Source organism: Rutidosis leptorrhynchoides, chromosome 4 (genome assembly GCF_046630445.1).
Source record: "Rutidosis leptorrhynchoides isolate AG116_Rl617_1_P2 chromosome 4, CSIRO_AGI_Rlap_v1, whole genome shotgun sequence".
Classification (NCBI taxonomy): Eukaryota; Viridiplantae; Streptophyta; class Magnoliopsida; order Asterales; family Asteraceae; genus Rutidosis; species Rutidosis leptorrhynchoides.
The window spans coordinates 544346090-544353353 of NC_092336.1; positions in this window are offsets into that span (position 1 = coordinate 544346090).

Consider the following 7264-nt stretch of genomic DNA (forward strand, 5'->3'; position numbering starts at 1 on the left):
CTCATATCGAGCAAGTTGTGCTTTCATTTGAAAAGACTCTTTTGACAACGAAGAGATTTCAGAGTTCTTTTCAATTATGGTGTTTTCCAATTGAATAATTTTCTTGTTTAGCTTTGAAAGTGTGGGTTCATGTTGAGTTTTCAAATCAGAAAGATCTTTTTCTAGAAATTGAACTTCTTCTGCTAGTCGTTTCGATTTTAAACGATAATCTGTCCTTTCGACTTTAATCGGATGAATTGATTTTTTAAGATCTTCCAACTCAGTTTCCGTGGAGCTGAGTTGGACAGTCAATCTTTGCAATTCCGATTGAGATTTAGATGAAGATGGGTTGGTCTCAAAAAGTTTGATTTTATCTTTTAAAACCTTGTTTTTAGATTTTAAACCTTTGACTTCTTTTGACATTGAGACCAAATTCTTCATCATGTCATTTTGCACTTTGATAAAATCAGGTGGAATTTTAGATGATTGTACCTCATCATCATTAGATGCTGAGTCAGAATTCTCCATCGCTTCCTTAGCTTTGATGAGCTTAGTCACCTGGCAAACATTTGCATGTTCCACCTCTGAATCTGAATCGTCAGTCCAGTTAAACCAAGCATCATCAACCGGTTTCAGCTCTCCCCCAGTTTCTCCAATCTTAGCCATCAACATTTTCTTCTTATAGTAAGCTGCATCCTTCTTCTTAGGCATCTTGCACTCACAAGAGTAATGACCAGCTTTGCCACAATTGAAATAGATTGATTCATCCTTCTTAGAATCTTCAGCACGTTGTTGTTGTTTTGAGTGATCAGCTTTCTTGTAGTACGAGGAAGACGATGAATTCTTATGTTGATTGCTTGATTTGCCTTTAAACTTGTGTTTGTTCAAGGCTTTTGTGAACATGGCTGCCATCTTGACTAATTCAAGGTGAGAATCATCAACATCAGATAGATTTAGCTCTTCAGAATCAGTTGATTCTTCAACAAGCACTTTCTTGAACAAGCTTTTGGAAGTCGTAAATGATTTGCTCTTCTTTTTGGCAATGAGAGCAAGAGGATCACTTGGAGATGACTCTTTCCTTCCTTCTTGAAGTTTAGACACTTCAGGTTGGTAATGCATAAGAACTCCAACAAGCTTATGAATAGTCAACTTGTCAATCTCTTTGGTAGATCGAACAATGGTTCCATAAGGAAGCCAATCAACATTGAGCTTTTTGAGAAATTTCATGTTGACTTCAGCATTTACTTTTATGATATTGCACATTTTCAACTCATTTAGAACACCATTGAAATGACGGTAGGTATCCTTGAGTGGTTCATCAGGTTCCTGCTTGAAATCTTCATAAAATCCCAGAGCCTTATTCAGTTTAGTAACATCTGACATGTCATAACCTTCTTGCTATCGTTTGATCTCATCCCATATATCTTTTGCTGTTGTGTTGCTATCAACATTTTCAAACAACTCATACGGGATAGCTTGCATAACAATGTTCTTTGCCTCTATGTCACCCTAAGCTCTCTCACGTTTATCACCAGAAAGTTCATAGACTGGAATTGGCATACCAGTATCCGGATGATAATCTACAACTAGACCATCTCTCAGAGAAGCCCATATGTACTTTGCTTTCTCACCCTTGTAGTCTATGTACTGAGTGATACGGTGAAGCCACTGAGTGTACTTGCCATCAAACAACACTGGAGGACGAGAATCTGATCCAATGATCAAATTATCTTGAGTAGACATCTTGAAAATGAGGTAGATTCGGTAAAGATTCGGTATTACACAAATCTAGGTTCGGTACTGTAGCAGATTCGGTACAAATTCTGTACTGTAACGGATTCGGTAAACCAGATTCTGTATCAGAAACTGATCAGAAATACAAGTAACACACCCAGATTCAGTATAGATTCGGTAACCACAAGATTTGTAACCTGAGAACACTTAAAACCAATGAATTAAGTGATACTGAAATGTCCCGTTCATATTGATTATAAATGTTCCATATTAATTGATTTCGTCGCGAGGTTTTGACCTCTATATGAGACGTTTTTCAAAAACTGCATTCATTTTTAAAACAACCATAACCTTTATTTTATCGATAAAGGTTTAAAAAGCATTACGTAGATTATCAAATAATGATAATCTAAAAATACCGTTTACACACGACCATTACATAATGGTTTACAATAAGAATATATTACAACAAAAATAAGTTTCTTGAATGCAGGTTTTACACAATATCATACAAGCATTGACTCCAAATCTTGTCCTTATTTTAGTATGCAACAGCGGAAGCTCTTAATAATCACCTGAGAATAAACATGCTTAAAACGTCAACAAAAAATGTTGCTGAGTTATAGGTTTAACCTATATATTATCAAATCATAATAATAGACCACAAGATTTCATTTTTATAACACATCTCATATCAGGCATTTCGCAAACTGCATAGAGATAAAAATCATTCATATGTTGAACACCTGGTAACCGACGTTAACTTAATGCATAGAATATCCCCAAAACAGAACCTCTCGTCTGTATAATAATCTCGAAGTACTAAACCATCCATAACCTGAATGGGGGTTGTTAAGCCCAATATATCTATCTTTATGATTCGCGTCAATTAGGGGCCATTTCCCTAATTCTTAGGTTACCAGACTTGAAGGGTGATATTTGGTTTAATAATCCAAACATAGAATGTAGTTTTGCGTACTTGTGTCTATTTTGTAAAACATTTATAAAGCTGCATGTATTCTCATCCCAAAAAAATATTAGATTGTAAAAGTGGGACTATAACTCACTTTCACAGATTTTAACTTTGCCGGAAGTAAGACTTGGCCACTGGTCGATTCACGAACCTATAACAAATGTGTACATATATATCAAAGTATGATCGAAATATATTCACAACATTTTTTATTACGTTTTTATGATTTAAGTTTGTTAAGTTAGCAGTCCTCATTAGTAACCTACAACTAGTTATCCACGGTTAGATGTACAGAAATAAATCAATATATATTATCTTGAATCAATCCACGACCCAGTATATACACGTCTCAGGCTAGATCACAACTCAAAGTATATATATTTTTGGAATCAACCTCAACCCTGTATAGTTAACTCAAACATTACTGCATATAGAGTGTCTATGGTTGTTCCAAATAATATATATAGATGGGTCGATATGATATGTCAAAACATTGTATACATGTCTATGGTATCCCAAGATTACATAATATGTATTATACAATATAAATTAGTTAGGATATGTTTAGTTTAGATTTGTTACAAAATTTTCATAGCTAAAACTAGCAAGTTTATCCAATTTTGTTTTACCCGTCATTTCTTCGTTTCAAATCCGTTTTGAGTGATTCAAGTTGCTATGGTTTCATAATGAATTAAAATTTATGAAACTAAACAGAAAAAGTATAAGTTTATAGTCGGAAATACAAGTTAAAAGTCATTTTTTTAAAGAGGTAGTCATTTCCGTCGAAAAAATGACATCTTGATGACCATTTTGAAAAACATACTTCCACTTTGTGTTTAACCATGATTTTTGGATATAGTATCATGTTCATATGTAATATCATTTTTCCAAAAAACAAACTTCCAATTCAAAGATTAAGATACTTTTTTTTAACCCAAAACAGCCCCAGATTTCACTACGACGGCGTATGTCCGGTTTTACGGTGTTCTTCGTGTTTCCAGGTTTTAAATCATTAAGTTAGCATATCATATAGATATAGAACATGTGTTTAGTTGATTTTAAAAGTCAAGTTAGAAGGATTAACTTTATTGTGAACAAGTTTAGAATTAACTAAACTATGTTCTAGTGATTACAAGTTTAAATCTTCGAATAAGATAGCTTTATATGTATGAATCGAATGATATTATGAATATCATTACTACCTTAAGTTTAGTAGGTAAACCTACTGGAAGTGAAAAGAAATGATCTAGCTTCAAAAGATTCTTGGATGGCTTGAAAGTTCTTGAAGTAGAATCATGACACGAAAACAAGTTCAAGTAAGATTTCTGATCGAATTAAGATTGTTATAGTTATAGAAATTGAATCAAAGTTTGAATATGAGTATTACCTTGAATTAGAGAGATAACCTACTGTAAGTAACAAAGGTTTCTTGATCTTGGATGATTACTTGGAATGGATTAGAAAGCTTGGAAGTAATCTTGCAAACTTGAAAGTGTTCTTGGTTTTATGAAACTAGAACTTATAGAATATATGAAGAACACTTAGAACCTGGAGATAGAACTTGAGAGAGATCAATTAGATGAAGAAAATTGAAGAATTAAAGTGTTTGAAGGTGTTTTTGGTCGTTGGTATATGGATTAGATATAAAGGATGTGTAAGTTTGTTTTCATGTAAATAATTCATGAATGATTTATAATATTTTTGTAATTTTGTGAGATATTTCATGCTAGTTGCCAAATGATAGTTCCCACATGTTTAATGACTCACATGGGCTGCTAAGGAGCTAATCATTGAAGTGTATATACCTATAGTATATACATCTAGAAGCTGTGTATTGTACGAGTACGAATACGGATGCATACGAGTACAATTGTTGATGAAAATGAATGAGGATGTAATTGTTATCATTTTTGTTAAGTAGAAGCACTTTGATATGTGTCTTGAAGTCTTTCAAAAGTGTACTAATACATCTAAATACACTACATGTATATACATTTTAACTGAGTCGTTAAGTCATCGTTGGTCGTTACATGTAAGTGTTGTTTTGAAACCTTTAAGTTAACGATCTTGTTAAATGTAATTAAATCATTGTTATTATACTTAAATGAGATGTTAAATTGTTATGTTAACATGATAACATGGTTTATGAATATATCTTAACATCATATATATATGTTAAAATACTATTACAACGATAATCGTTACGTATATATATTGTTTCGAAATTCTTAAGTTAGTAGTCTTGTTTTACATATGTAGTTCATTGTTAATATACTTAATGATATATATATAATTATCACTTTATCATGTTAAATATAGTGTAACAATATCTTAATATGATACATATGTATTTAGTAAGACGTTATTATAACGATAATCGTTATATATATCGTTTCGAGTTTCTTAACTTAGTAGTCTCATTTTTATGTATATAACTCATTGTTAATATACCTAGTGATATACTTACTTATCATAATATCATGTTAACTATATATATATATATATATATATATATATATATATATATATATATATATATATATATATATATATATATATATCCATATATATATCATCATATAATTTTTACAAGTTTTAACGTTCGTGAATCGCCGGTCAACTTGGGTGGTCAATTGTCTACATGACACTCATTTCAAATAATCAAGTCTTAACAAGTTTGATTGCTTAACATGTTGGAAACATTTAATCATGTAAATATTAATTTCATTTAATATATATAAACATGGAAAAGTTCGGGTCACTACAGTACCTACCCGTTAAATAAATTTCGTCCCGAAATTTTAAGCTGTAGAAGGTGTTGACGAATCTTCTGGAAATAGGTGCAGGTATTTCTTCTTCATCTGATCTTCATGCTCCCAGGTTAACTCGGGTTCTCTACGAGCATTCCATCGAATCTTAACAATTGGTATCTTGTTTTGCTTAAGTCTTTTAATCTCACGATCCATTATTTCGACGGGTTCTTCAATAAATTAAAGTTTTTCATTGATTTGGATTTCATCTAATGGAATAGTGAGATCTTCTTTAGCAAAACATTTCTTCAAATTCGAGACGTGAAAAGTGTTATGTACAGCCGTGAGTTATTGAGGTAACTCAAGTTGGTAAGCTACTGGTCCGACACGATCTATAATCTTGAATGGTCCAATGTACCTTGGATTTAGTTTCCCCCGTTTATCAAATCGAACAACGCCTTTCCAAGGTGAAATCTTAAGCATGACCATCTCTCCAATCTCAAATTCTATATCTTTTCTTTTACTATCCGCATAGCTCTTTTGTCGACTCTGGGCGATTTTCAATAGTTGTTGAATTTGGATGATTTTCTCGGTAGTTTCTTGTATTATCTCCGGACCCGTAATCTATCTATCCCCCACTTCACTCTAACAAATTGGAGACCTGCACTTTCTATCATAAAGTGCTTCAAACGGCGCCATCTCAATACTCGAATGGTAACTGTTGTTGTAGGAAAATTCTGCTAACGGTAGGTGTCGATCCCAACTATTTCCGAAATCGATAACACATGCTCGTAGCATGTCTTCAAGGGTCTGTATTGTCCTTTCACTTTGACCAATAGTTTGTGGATGATAAGTAGTACTCATGTCTAGACGAGTCCCCAATGCTTGTTGCAGTGTCTGCCAAAACCTTGAAACAAATCTGCCATCCCTATCAGAGATAAAAGAGATTGGTATTCCATGTCTGTAGACAACTTCCTTTAAATATAATCGCGCTAACTTCTCCATTTTATTATCTTCTCTCATTGGCAGAAAGTGTGCTGATTTGGTAAGACGATCGACTATTACCCAAATAGTATCATAACCACTTGCAGTTCTTGGCAATTTAGTAATGAAATCCATGGTAATATTTTCCCATTTCCATTCTGGGATTTCAGGTTGTTGAAGTAGACCTGATGGTTTCTGATGTTCAGCTTTGACCTTAGAACACGTCAAACATTAGAACACGTCAAACATTCTCCTACATATCTCGCAATATCGGCTTTCATACCCAGCCACCAAAAATGTTTCTTGAGGTCCTTATACATCTTTCCCGCTCCAGGATGTATTGAGTATATGGTTTTATGTGCTTCTCCAAGTACCATTTTTCTCACATCTCCAAACTTTGGTACCCAAATTCTTTCAGCTCTATACCGGGTTCCGTCTTCTCGAATATTAAGGTGTTTCTCCGATCCTTTGGGTATTTCATTCTTCAAATTCCCTTCTTTTACGACACCCTGCTGCGCCTCCTTTATTTGAGTAGTAAGGTTAGTACGAATAATTATATTCATAGCTTTTACCCGCATAGGTTCTCTGTCCTTTCTACTCAAAGCGTCTGCTACCATATTCGCCTTCCCCAGATGGTAACGAATCTAGAAATCGTAATCATTCAATAACTCAATCCACCTACACTGCCTCATGTTTAGTTGTTTCTGATTAAATATGTGTTGGAGACTTTTGTGGTCGGTATATATAATACTTTTGACCCCATATAAGTAGTGCCTCCAAGTATTTAATGCAAAAACAACCGCGCCTAATTCCAAATCATGCGTCGTATAATTCGGCTCGTGAA